Source organism: Rhinopithecus roxellana, chromosome 3 (genome assembly GCF_007565055.1).
Source record: "Rhinopithecus roxellana isolate Shanxi Qingling chromosome 3, ASM756505v1, whole genome shotgun sequence".
NCBI lineage: Eukaryota > Metazoa > Chordata > Mammalia > Primates > Cercopithecidae > Rhinopithecus > Rhinopithecus roxellana.
This window is the reverse complement of record NC_044551.1, coordinates 3,324,119-3,337,816: the sequence shown is the minus strand read 5'-3', so window position 1 is coordinate 3,337,816 and position 13,698 is coordinate 3,324,119. Positions and strand designations below refer to the sequence as shown.

Here is a 13,698-nt window from a genome sequence, read left to right as displayed (position 1 = left end):
TGTCAGCAAACATCTGTTTAAACACGTGGAATAGCTGCACTTTGGAGAGCAAAAGTTATTTTAGTACTTCAGGAATATGAAGTAAATTATGTATAAGTTTATGTGCTTTTAAATTTTTAAGAAACTTCTACTTCCAGTAGGGAGAAGTAAGCTCCTGCACATGACTGAAAACCTAGAAAAAAAATATAACAATCAATTACTTGTGGGGTCTGGAACAAAAAGCAGATAGATTTTGGAAGGTGTCAGGATCAAACTTTGACAAAGCAACCCTTACAGAGTGAGATTCTCATTCTTTGCAGCTTTGCCTTGAGGGCAGACACAGTATGGCATAACTAATGTTTCAGTAGGAAGCCCCCCATTATTCTGTCCAAAAGAACCAGGGAAAGGGGGCCAGTGCTACCAAGGAGTAGGGAAGGAACCCAAGAAAAGAGAGAGCCAGAGAATGGAAATTCTAAATGCCATATAAAAGCTTCATCTGACTCTCTGACTTGCATAGTCTACATGCATGCCCAGGGCAAATTGAAAGCAATCTGAACTGAGATCTGAGTCTCTCTCCTCACCAAACATAGAGAGTTTACAGTTAGAGTTTATTTGCCTGCTAAAACAAAAATATTAACACTCTTCAGAAAGATTAACCAGAATCCAGAGTTCTTACAACATAGCATTTACAATATCCAGGATACAATCTAAAATTACTTGATATATGAGCCAGGGAAATGTGAACTATTTTCAAAGAAAAGACAAGTCAATAGATGGTAACCCCAAGATGATCCAGATGTTGGAACTGACAAAGACTTTAATGCAACTATTAAAACTGTGCTTAATGAAGTAAAGAAATATGTTTCACTAAAAAGAAAGGAAATCTCAGCAAAAAAGATAATATAAAAAATCAAATGGAAACTGTAGAACTAAGAAATACAATATCTGAAATCAAAATGATGTTACTAGATGGACTTAATAGCAGAATGGAAATGACAGAGGAATTGGTCTGTCAGTTCGAAGATAGCAATACAAAATAACCAATATGAAGAAGAGTAAGGGAAAAGATTAAAAAAAAAAACAACAACAGAAAAGGAAACTCAGGTACCTGTGGAACAATAGCAAAGGAGTAATAACAGGAGTAACAGGTAATTGAACCTCCAAAGGGAGATGAGAGAGAGATTATAGGAAGAAGAAACAATTGTAATGGCCACAGCTTTCTCAAAAAAGGAAACATACATAGAGGAACAACAATTTGAGTGATCATGGCCTTAGCAGAAATAATGGAGGCTAGAAAACAGTGGAGCAACATCTTTAAAGTACTGAAAGAAAAAAAAACTGTCGATTCAATTCTAAATCTGATGAAAATATCTTTTGAGAATGAAGATTAAAACTGGCATCTTAGGCATAGTTGTATATTTGGCATACTGATTAAGAATGCGGGCTTTGGAGACAGAATCTGGATTTGAGTTTCAGCCTGAGTACCTCTTGTGATCATGGGCGAATTATATAAATTCTCTAACCTCAATTTCCTTATGTGTTAAAGATACTTTAATGAAATAACTAAACTAATGAGTAATCATGAGTAGCAATGAGAGGATGCTTCCTAAGCACTTAGTATCTGCTTGGCAAATGGTAAATTGTTGGAAAACATTAGTTACCATTTATATATGCATGTTTTAAACTTTCATAGTAAATATAACCAACCTTTATAGAATTTCGTATTTTCTATTTTTATCTGTTTCATTTTTGTTCAACTTTAGAGAGGTTGGCTCTATCTTGAAAAGGGAAGAGCGAGACTCCATCTCTTTAAAAAAAAAAAGAAAAAAGGGAAGAAACCACTGACAGTATTGTAAAAGGGAAATCACTTTTACTACTGCTTTGACTTCAGCACAAACAAGATTTAGGAAGCTCTTATTTTCAGAAAAGGAAATGAGAGGGGACATTTTTCTGTCTTAGAAAACAATACCCTCAGCACCTAATTAATAAGATTTTTACTATGTAAATTAAACTTTATCCAATCATTCTTTGTCCCATTTGGTACCCTTTTGTTTGTTTTGTCTCCTTATTTCTTTTCTTTTTCAGTATTTTTCATGGTATTTTAAAACGATAATTTAAACAGTTGGAGATAAACTTCTGATTTAATGTGACTTTTTGTTTTGGAGACAGAGTCTTGCTCTGTTGCCCAGGCTGGAGTGCAGTGGCACCATCTTGGCTCACTGCAACCTCCACCTCCCAGGTTTAAGTGATTCTCATGCCTCAGCCTCCTGAGTAGCTGGGATTACAGATGTGCATCACCACACCCAGCTAATTTTTGTATTTTTACTAGAGACGTGTTTTGCCATGTTGGCCAGGCTGGTCTCGAACTCCTGGCCTCAAGTGATCCACCTGCCTCAGCCTCCCAAAGTGTTGGGGATATGGGCATGAGCCACCGCACCTGGCCTAATGTGAATATTTTAATACCTAAAACCATTTATTTTCCTTTGAAGTAAAAGAGGTATCTAAAGCAGGTAAAGAGAGTCAGCTAGGTATGTGGAGTTTATCTCTCAGTCTGATTAGAGTTTTAATGTTCATAAGCATAAACCATAAGATACCCCTTTTGACTTTGTTTCTGTATTTGATATGAATGGTAGTGAAGGATATTGTGTATTAAATTTGGCTTTTAAATATAATTCATTACATAAAAAAGTCTCCAAGGAGGTTATTCTTCGTTTTGTTCCTTCAAAAAGAATTATATAATCAAACATGTTTTTTTTATTCCAGTTGGAAATCTTAAGATGTAGTTTTGGCCAGGTGCAATGGTTCACACCCCTAATCTCAGCACTTTGGGAGGCTAAGGCAGGAGGATTGCTTGAGCCCAGGAGTTCTAGAGCAGCCTGGGCATGTGAGACACTGTCTCTGCAAAAAAATAAAATAAAATTAGCTAGTTTTGGTAGTACACGCCTGTGGTCCCAGCTACTTGAGAGGCTGAGGTGGCAGGATTGTGTGACTGTACTCCAGCCTGGGTGACAGAGTGAGACCCTGTCTCAAAAAATATTTTTTATATATATATACACACACATACACACATATACATGTGTATGTGTATATATATAGTTTTATTCTTAGATCAACTATTTGGACTTTGCTGTTGACATACATACCTGCTTTTCTTCTCTTAACCTGGTAGTTTTGCTTTCACTTAAATTTTTAATTCTTTTTATAAGGTATCTCAAAATCTTTTTGGAAAGGAATAGATAACCAGGCAGGCTGATAGGTAAGAAGGTAAGAAGACCACTTGTTAAAGAATTCCTTGTGTTGCTTTTAAAATATCTGTCTTATTAAGACCAGTACCTAAAAATTTATGGGCATAGATATTCATCACAGCATTTTTTATAATAGAGAAAAATTAGAAACAACCTAACTGCTGTCACTAGGGAGCTGTTATATAAAATATAGTTCAACCATACAGTGTAATACTGCACAGCCATTAAAAATAATATTAGAATATTGGTACTGTCAGATAAAGATTTTGAAGCATGAAGTTAAAGTTCAACCATCCCCAAATGGCCAAACTAAATTCAGATGCCCAGACACATCATGATGGCATGGAAAATTTCCCTTCATACAGTCTTAAATAAAGAACACAGACTGCAAAACGATATGTAGGATGAAATCAACTATGTGTAAAATGTATAGATTACACACTTATACTCCATATAAGTAGAAAAAATATGTAAGAAAAATGATTCTATAGTTCCATAATTATTTAAATAAAAATAATTCTATGATTAAGAGGGGAAAAAAGATTACAAAGCAGTATGAATAGCATGATGTCATTTTTGTATAAAATATGTGAGGAACTAGACATAGAAGAAAGTAATGAAGTATCCCAAAATATTATATTAATGATCATTCTCTCTGGATTGTTGCATGATATATTTATTATCTTTGTTTCCCTTTTATGCATTCTGATATAAAATTTTTTTGTAGCAAGCATGAACTTTTATCATTGGAATAAACATTGATGCTATATTAGAATTAGAGTGTGTTGGAGCCTGGTGGCTCATGTCTATAATTCCAGCACTTTGAAAGGCCTAGGCAGGAGGATCACATGAGGCCAGGAGTTTGAGACCAGTTTGGGCAACATAGCAAGAGCTCCACTCTACCAAAAAAAAAAAAAAAAAAAATTCAGGCAAGGTGGCACATACATGTAGTCCTACCTACTCTGGAGGCTGAGTCAGAAGGATCACTTGAGCCCAGAAGTTTGAGGTTACAGTGAGCTATGATTGTGCCACTGCACTCCAACCTGGGCAACAAAGCAAGATCCTGTCTCTTAAACAAAAATAGAATATAATGAAATAGATATTATAAAATATAAAGTTATATATTTTCATTACATTAAGTGAATATAGTTATCCCTTCATATCCATGGGGGATTGGCTCCCAGACCTCCCACAGACACCAAAATCCATGAATGCTCAAGCCCCTGATATAAAATGGCATAGCATTTATATATAACCTTTATATAGTCTTCCATAGACTTTAAATCATCTGTAGATTCCTTAGAATACCCAATTGTGTTAGTCCATTTGCATTGCTTTAAAGCAATATCTGAGACTGGGTAATTTATAAAGAAAAGAGATTTATTTTGACTCAGGTTCTGCAGGCTATATAGGAAGCATGGGGCCAGCATCCACTCTTGGTGAGGGCCTCAGGAAGCTTCCAATCATGGTAGAAGGCAAAGGGGAGGCAGGCACATTACATGGAGAGAGCAGGAGCAAAAGAGAGAGGGGGAAGGTGCCACACATTTTTTAACAACCAAATCTCTTGTGAACTCTGAACTCAGAGCAACAACTCACTTACTAACACAAGGAGGGCACTAAGCCATTCATGAGGGTCATAGGTCATGACCTACCCCCATGACCCACCCCCATGACCCAAACACCTCCCACTAGGCCCCACTCCAACATTGGGGATCACATTTCAACATGAGATTTGGAGAGGAACACACATAAACCATGGATGCATGGTTTGGATGCTGTATAAGTAATTGTTATACTGTTACATAGTATATGCTATACAAATAGTTGTAAATGCTGTATAAATAGTTGTTATACTATTGTTTAGAGAATAATGACAAGGAAAAATGTCTGTACATGTTCAGTACAGATTTAAAAAAATTTTTTTATGTACAGTATGTTGAATACACAGATGTGGAACCCATGGATATGAAAGGCCAAGTACACAGATTATAATCTTGTAATATATATATAAACATATCAAAATGTATACTGGAGTATGTAGAGATCTTTTAGATTGAAATAGTGTAAAAAAATACTTAATACATTTCAATTATATAAGTATATACATATAATTGAGTATCAACATATACACATAGATGAAATTGTACCCTTCATATCCAGTCTTACATTCCAGGAGATACAATAGAACTATCAGCACAAATTTTGCAGTAAATCTTAGTTCACTCAAATTCACATGAAATGGCTAAGAACAACAAAAACTTACTTTTTATAAATAATGCTTTCCCTTTACTTTCCCTTTTCCTTTAAGTAGAAATACAGGGCCCTATTTTCTTGATAGTTGATTTTTCAGTTTTTAGGTTAGGTAATGTCTGGAGAAAATAAGCCGTTTTAGATGCCATGATTATTGAAGAAATTACCCTTTGGATTACAGGGAAGATCTCTAGTTGATCCCAAATGTTTTTTTCTTTATGTTTCTCACATTTCAGGGTATTCAAAAAGCTGAATCTATTTGTATTTCTCCTCTATGTTGATGATCTTCGTTTCTATCCATATTCTGAATTCTGTCTCTGACATTTCAGCCTAGTTAAGAACCATTGCCTGGGAACTACTGTGGTCGTTTGGAGGTAAGAGGACACTCTGGCTTTTTGAGTTGCTAGAGTTCTTGTGCTGGTTCTTTCTCATTTGTGTGGGCTGATGTTCTTTCAGTTTTTGATGTTGCTGTCCTTTGGATGGATTTTTTTGCTTTTCTCTTCTTTGATGCCCTTGGGGATTTGATTATGGTATAAGGTGGATTCAGTTGACGAGCTTTGATTCTAGTCTGTTCCTGGGTCTTGGAGGAACGCCCTCTGATTACTTTCTCTGTGCCTGCATTTTTTGGGGGGTGTTCTGGTCCACAGAGCTTCCTCAGTTGGGGTCCTCAGTTGGCAGAGAGGCTGCATTCTTGCCACATCAGCCCTAATCTACTATCTGTGTGCTTCCTGGGGAAGCATGGGGTTGTGCCTGCCCGTAGAGTTCAGGTGGAAGTGGGAACCCTGAATTGGAAGTTCTAGTAGTTGTGGCCCATCTGGCTACAAGAGGCAGGGTGGGTAGAATTGCCTGCTCTGCTATCTGGTTGTTTCCATGGCAACAAGAGGGTGCACCCCTTGGCAAATTCAGGCAGAAACAGGACCACTGGTCCAGAAGCTATAGCAGGCATGGCTCACCTGGCTACCAGTGGTGGGCGTGGGTGGAGGCACCCACCCTGCCCCCTGGGTGTTTGCTGGGACAATAGGAGGCTGTGCCCACCAGTTGAGTTCCCACAGAAGCAGGACCCCTGGGCCGGAAGCTCTAGCATGTGTTGCCCCCCCAGCTACCAGAGGCAGGGATGGGCAGGGTGGCATGCTCTCTTGTCTTGGTGTTTACTGGGACAACAGGAAACTGCACCCTCCTGCTGAGTTCACACAGTGTGGAGCCGCTGGGCTGGAAGTTCTCACAAGCATTGCTGGCCTGACTACCAGTGACAGGGGCGGGTAGGGTCATGTAATTTGCTGTCCCGGTGTTTCTTGGGATGACAGGAAGCTGCGTCCTTCAGCTGAGTTCACACAGAAACAGGATTGCTGGGCTAGAAGCTCTAGCAAGCATTGCCTGCCTGGCTACCTGTGGCAAGGGTAGGTGGAGTGGCCAGCCAAATTCTGGCTGAAGCAGGACCACTGGGCTGGAGACTGTTGCTGAGCCCCATCCAGCAAGGAGTAGTGGAGAAATACTGCTTTCAGGCACTGCAGTGGCAGCCTCTATTGGGGCTATAACACTGGTGCTGATCTGCTCCAGGGCCCAAGGCTTATAGAGGTCCCCTTGCACTTCAGAGTTGCCTCCACCAAACATCCCAGTGGCTCTCTGCCTCAGTCTAGAAGCGTGGGGATGGGGGGCACAGGGTGGCCAGGGGGAATCTCCCATTCCCAGTCTTGCACAGGTCCCTGTGGAAAGTATGAATCCCCCTGGGGGCTCTCACTCACCCTTCCAGGTGTGGTTCTCCTGACTCTGTGCTCAGCCCAGAAAAGCTGGTGCCCAGCTTCATTCCTCTGTGCTCTCTGTGTTCCCCTGCTGCCTCGATAGATCCCAACATTGTTTCTCAGATGATCAGCCTGCAGGGTCAGTGTTCACTAGCCCTTTTGCTTATTCTCTGTGAGAGCAGTGCACATGAGCTGCTTTTAGTCTGCCATCTTGGCCCCACTAACCTAACCCATTTTGAGATGTTACATTCCATCACTTCTACTTCTGCTATATTCTATTTGTTAGAAACAGGTCACTTAATTACACATTATGACATTAGTTTGTTGTGCCTTTTGTGCTTTCCTAGCATCTGTGAAGTATTATTGAAAGTAATTATTTTAGTAGTGTTAGGAAATGTATATTTTATAATAATTATTTTAGTAGTGTTAGAAAATGTATATTTGCAGTTCAAATTTTATTTTTTAGTGTACTTTGTAGTATAGAAATAAGTACTTCATATGCTGGAGATTACCGTTAACATTTTATGAATTTTCATAATGCTATATGTACCATGTGCACATTTTTTAAGCCTTCTTAAAATAAACAGCATATTTAGATCTCATTAATTTAGAAAAAGTTACCGGCAAGTCTAGACTGCTTTTTATTTTATGAACAAAATTAAGCTAACATAAACCACATGTTGTGATAGTTTGATGAACTAATCTAGCTTGGTGTTTTGCAATGTTTTATAACCCGTACTTTCTTTCATAAACCTTCCATTAGTGTTTTTTGAAACTTCAAAAAAAAAAAATATTACTAAATACAAACCAAGTTATAGTATCTCAGAGGAGAGAGAGATATCATCTCATCAATATTTTTTTGGCAGGGGTGGTGGGAGCTTTCTGGTGAAGACCGGAAAACCTGTTAGACAAATTCTGAAAAACTGTAACATTCATCTCATCAATTGAGAATAATTATTTTTACTAATTTAGTGTAAATCCCAGATGCTGTTGTTTATTATCAGATGCTTTTTGTATAATATGTGTTTAAGTGGTTCTATTTTTTATTTATTTATTTATTTATTTATTTATTTATTTATTTTTGAGATGGAGTTGTGCCCTTGTTGCCTAGGCTGGAATGCAGCAGTGCGATCTCAGCTCACTGCAACCTCTACTTCCCGAGTTCAAGCAGTTCTCCTGCCTCAGCATCCTGAGTAGCTGGGATTACAGGGCACGCCACCATGCCCAGCCAATTTTTTGTATTTTTAGTAAAGGTCGGGTTTCATCATGTTGGCCAGGCTGGTCTCAAACTCCTGATCTCAGGTGATTCACCCACCTCAGCCTCCCAAAGTGCAGGGATTATAGGTGTGAGCCAACGTGCCCGGCTGTTTAAGTGTATTTTTATAGTGTAGTTATTTGTTAATAATAGTTTCCAAATGGACTGTCAGTATTTTAAAAGTAAAGCTCTTTTTAACAGTGTGATCTTAAAAGAAAAAAAGATTATTAAGGATTTTTTTTTTTTCAATTTATTGGGCAGGGGGAAGGTATGTGATTATGTTTCTAAGTCGTTTTGGCTTAATCACTCCAAGACCACAACCTCTTGCTGATTTTTTTTTTTTTTTTTTTTATCATGTTTGGCAAGTCCCAAAGCAGTGTTTTTGGGATGTTTAATTTTTTTTGTTTTTGGCATTTAGGCATGTATGATATGACTAGGAAGAAAATAGAATAATGATTTTCAGAGCTTATTTGCTGTGGAAACCATCTTTTAAAATTCATCAATAGTAAAAAACTGTTATTGCGGTCTTTGAGTTGGTAACCATCGCAATGTATGTTAGTGTTCACATAAGTATTTCTTTTTCTGTTTCTTTTCTTTTTTTGAGAAAGGGTGTGTCTGTCACCCAGACTGGAATGCAGTGGCACTATCGTGGTTTACTGCAGCCTAGACCTACTAGGCCTCAGAGATACTCCCACTTCAGCCTCCCAAGTAGCTGGGACTGCCCAGCTACTCTTTAAATATTTTTGTAGAGACAAGGGCCTCACAGTGTTGCCCAGGCTGGTCTCAAACCCCTGGGCTCAAGCAATCCTCCCACCTCGGCCCCGCAAAGGGCTGGGATTATAGGCATAAGCCACCACACCCTACTCACATAAATATTTCGAAGGAATTTGGAGAATCAAATAAATGAAGTTTACTATGAGCTTTCCCCTTTTTGTAGGTTACCCATTTATTCTTTTAAATTAGTGATAGAATACATATGAAAAAAATATAGAAGAGCTGTAGAGTAACATTGGTAGAACAGAGATCTAGGGAAATACTTGAGATTTTTATCTACAATTTCATTTGAACGGGGTTATGTTGCTAAGGAGTTTTAAACCCCTGCCATACACTATTAGAGCTGTAAGAAAACTAAAAAGTCAGGAGCAGTGGATCAAGAAACAATATCAAGGTTAGAACTCAGAAGAAACTTAGGAGCAGTTTGGCAAAGGGGACAATTGAAAGGATCGTTTTTCCAGGACAGGAAAATGATAATAGCTTACACAACTCTTTTTGATTTTATTAGGTATTTTCCTTCCAATAGTGTGGAGTGTAGCATAGAGATAAATAGCACAGTATCTCAATTTCTTATTTGTAGTGTAACCCTACCCTATTATCCTGACTTCTGTTGTAATTTTTTTTTTTTTTTTTTTTAAGACACAGGCTTCGTCACCCTGTCTCTTAAAAAGTCTTGCTCTGTCGCCCAGGCTGGAGTGCAGTGGCATAATCATGGCTCACCATGGCCTCGAACTCCTGGGCTCAAACGATCCTCCTGTCTCAGCCTCCCGAGGAGCTGGGACTACAGGCACATGTCAACACACCTGGCTGTTTTTTTGTGTAGACAGACAGGGTCTCACGATGTTGCCCGTGCTGGTCTTGAGTTCCTAACCTGAAATGATCCTTCCATCGTGGCCTCTCAAAGTGCTGTAATCACAACCCTGAGCCAGGAGAAATGTTTTCTCTTTTTCTAAGGGCATTAGTATGAACTTGTCCCTTAAGACCTGTGCACTTTAATGAAACAAAATTAGTCTGTTTAGCATCACTTTTATATAGATAGATATTTTTGCCTACAACTAGTGCCCACAGAAACTCCCAGCCTATCTCCTTCATGTTGAGTCAACATTCCAAGAAACAATCAACTCCTATAAGATAAAAACTTAGATTTTCACACATATTAAATGTCTTGAGTATGTTTATTTCTGAGTTAAAGTTTTCATTGTTAAAGAACCTGGAAGGCTTTTTATAAAATATGCACCTCATCATCCAAATAGAAACTTAAAAACTTGGAGGCTGGGCGCAGTGGCTCACACCTGTAATCCCAGCACTTTAGGAGACTGAGGTGGGCGGATCACCTGAGGTCAGGAGTTTGAGACCAGCCTGAACAACATGGAGAGACCCCGTCTCTACTAAAAATACAAAATTAGCCATGCCTGGTGGCTCATGCCTGTAATCCCAGCTCCTGAGCTACTTGGGAGGCTGAGGCAGGAGAATCGCTTGAACCTGGGAGGCAGAGGTTGCTGTGAGCCAGTGTTGCGCCATTGCTCTCCAGCCTGGGCAACAAGACCGAAGCTCCGTCTTCTGTCTCAAAAACAAAACAAAACAAAACAAAAGCTTGGGGCTTGGGGAATTTACCTTTGAATTGACACTGTAGGTAATATGTTTATATCAGAATATTATTCATCCTGTCAAAATAAGATAATTTCCGCTTACTGTTCTATAAGAATGAATTTAATGTCTTTAGGATGAAGTAGAGTATAGGTTTTTAAATTTCCCTCTGTCCCATTCTTCTTCATTAGAACCAATTAAATGAATTTTAAAAAGGAGAAAGGCAATACATGCATGGTAGAAGAGAATACATGCATGGTTCTCACAAGGTAGGCCTTCTGTCTCTGGTGAGAAACTTGAGTTTTCTTTTAGCATATATACTCTTGGTTTAGGATCTGTGGGGTTTCGTATTTCTTTCTCTCAGTGACACATGTAAATGAGAAAATCGTTCAAATCCAGTTTAAAATATTTTTGAAAGATTTTTCCTCTTATTTTGCAAAAAATATTAAAAGCTAAAGCTAAAAATTCAAAGTTGCACCTATACTTTCATTTTTGTCATATAAAAATTGTGGCCATATGGTTTCAGTGTATGTTTTCATGTATCTGTGTGTAAAATAATTGGAGAACATGGAAAAATAATTTGTTACTTGAAATTGTGTTTTTTTATTTTCTTGAAATTTAAAAAAGTATTTTTACAGTAAATGAAAATGAAAAAGGAAATTTTAAAGTAGATCATATAAGATGTATTGGTTTGAAAATCACTACTTTAAATGTAGAGTTATATCCCCAATTCAATTCATTGTATTTAAATTTATAGAGAATAACAAGAACATTTAATCAGTCTGAAATTTTGTGCCAGGTGCTTAATCTGTTCAAAGTATTAAATATATGAATATTTGGGAGATTTAAAATAGTATATATCCTTAAGGTATATAAAGGTTTTCTGAGGAAATTATTGCATTTGGTTATTTACAGTATATTAGAAATAGGAAACAAGCTCCACCTAGGAACTTACTCTAGTTTAGCTTTCCATATTCCTCTCTCTCTCTCTCTGTTTCTCTCTCTCTGTCTCCCCCACCTTCCTTTCCCCCATCGCCTTTCTCCTCCCCTTCTTTCTTATTACTTTTGGTATATTTTGCATATTTTCTGGTAGATTAATTCCAGATGACTTTGATCACAGTGTGATATTTTTTATATAGCTTCTTTTACCTCTTACAGGTAGGAAGGAACCCTACCACACTAAAACTTTTTCCTTAGAATTCCTTCTTAAAAATTCTAAGTTTCCATCTTTATTACTACCAAAAGCAAAAGTTTGCCTTATATGTGTGTGTATATATGTGTGTGTGTGTATATATATATGTATTTTTTTTTTTTTTTTTGAGGCACAGTCTTACTCTGTTGCCCAGGCTGCAGTGCAGTGGTGTGATCTTGGCTCACTGCAACCTGGCTCACTGCAACTGCCGCTTCCTGGTTTCAAGCAATTCTCCTGCCTCAGCCTCCCAAGTAGCTGGGATTACAGGTGCCTGCCACTGCGCCCAGCTAATTTTTATGTTTTTAGTAGAGATGGGGATTCACCATATTGGCCAGGCTGGTCTCAAACCCCTGACCTTGTTCTTCTTTGTTTCATTTCTTTTTTTTTTTTTTTTTTTTTTGAGAGAGTCTCGCTCTGTGGCCCAGGCTGGAGTACAGTGGCACAATCTCACTTCACTGCAACTTCTGCCTCCCAGGCTCCAGGGATTCTCCTGCCTCAGCCTACCTAGTAGCTGGGACTACAGGTGTGCACCACCACACCCAGCTAATGTTTGTATTTTTACTAGACGTGGGGTTTCTCTATGTTGGCCAGGCTGGTCTTAAACTCCTGACCTCAGGTGATCCACCCACCTCGGCCTCCTAAAGTGCTGGGATTACAGGCGTGAGCCACCGCGCCCAACCTTATTTATTTATTTACTTATTTATTTATTTATTTATTTATTTATTTATTTATTTATTTTTGAAAAGGAGTCTTGCTCTGTCTGGCCCAGGCTGGAGTGCAGTGGTGTAGTCTCAGCCCACGGAAGCCTCTGCCTCCCAGGTTCAAGCGATTCTCCTGTCCCAGCCTCCTGAGTAGATGGGACTACAGGCATGTGCCACCATACCCAGCTAATTTTGTATTTTTAGTAGAGAGGGTTTCACCATGTTGGCCAGGCTGGTCTCGAACTCCTGACTTCAGGTGATCCATCCACCTCGGCCTCCCAGAGTGCTGGGATTATAGGCATGAATCACTGCTCCCAGCTGTGCCTTATATTTTTAACTAGTAACCTGAATAAATTCAGGGTGATTTTGAAAGCAGAGCTCACAGGATTTCCTGATAGTTTGGATGTGGGTGTATGAGAAAGAGAGTGGTCAAGGATGAGTCCTGGGTTATTTACATGAGCAACTGGAATAGATTAGAGTTGCCCTCAGTGGATACCAGGAAGGCTGTAAATGGAGCTGGTTGGAGGGGTGGAGGCAGATGAAAAGATTACTTTTGGACATGTTACACTTGAAATGTCAAACAGGTATTTGGACTGGTGCTATAAACCTGTAAGTCATTGGCATGTGGATGATAGTCAACAATTGCCTATGAAACTGGACAAAAGTTTCATGGTAATTAGATATCAATAAGCAGGAAGGTAGCAAAAAACTAACTCTACCTATCTCACAATTTCACCTTGTCCCAGGATTGCCCATAGCCCAGTTCTTTTGACTCAAGCACCAAAACCAACTCTTGAGTTTTTGTTTGTTTGTTTGGTTTGGTTTTTTTGAGGCAGTTTCCTGCTCTGTTGCCCAGGCTGAAGTGCAGTGGCATGACCATGGCTTACTGTAGCCTTGACCTCCCACACTCAAGTGAAACTCCAAACTCAGCCTTCCAAGGAGCTTAGACTACAGGTGCACATCACTCACTACACCT

General features: G+C 38.8%; 1 protein-coding gene and 1 non-coding gene across 4 annotated transcripts in view; one reads left to right on the top strand and one right to left on the bottom strand.

The window, feature by feature from the left end:
• The window catches only part of POLK (DNA polymerase kappa), a 92,403-nt gene that overhangs the window by 19,262 nt on the left and 59,443 nt on the right, over positions 1 to 13,698 (top strand). The window contains exon 1 of one of the 3 annotated variants that reach the window (XM_010352830.2): positions 5,812 to 5,848. The exons of the other annotated variants lie outside the window; for them this stretch is intronic. The gene's annotated coding sequence lies outside the window, so the exon portion shown is untranslated. Of the gene's footprint in view, positions 1 to 5,811; positions 5,849 to 13,698 lie in introns of those variants that run through there. 3 annotated transcript variants of the gene reach the window in all.
• LOC115896669 lies at positions 8,087 to 8,147 on the bottom strand. Its single transcript, XR_004056575.1, has one exon. It is a non-coding gene; the product is annotated as a U7 small nuclear RNA (small nuclear RNA).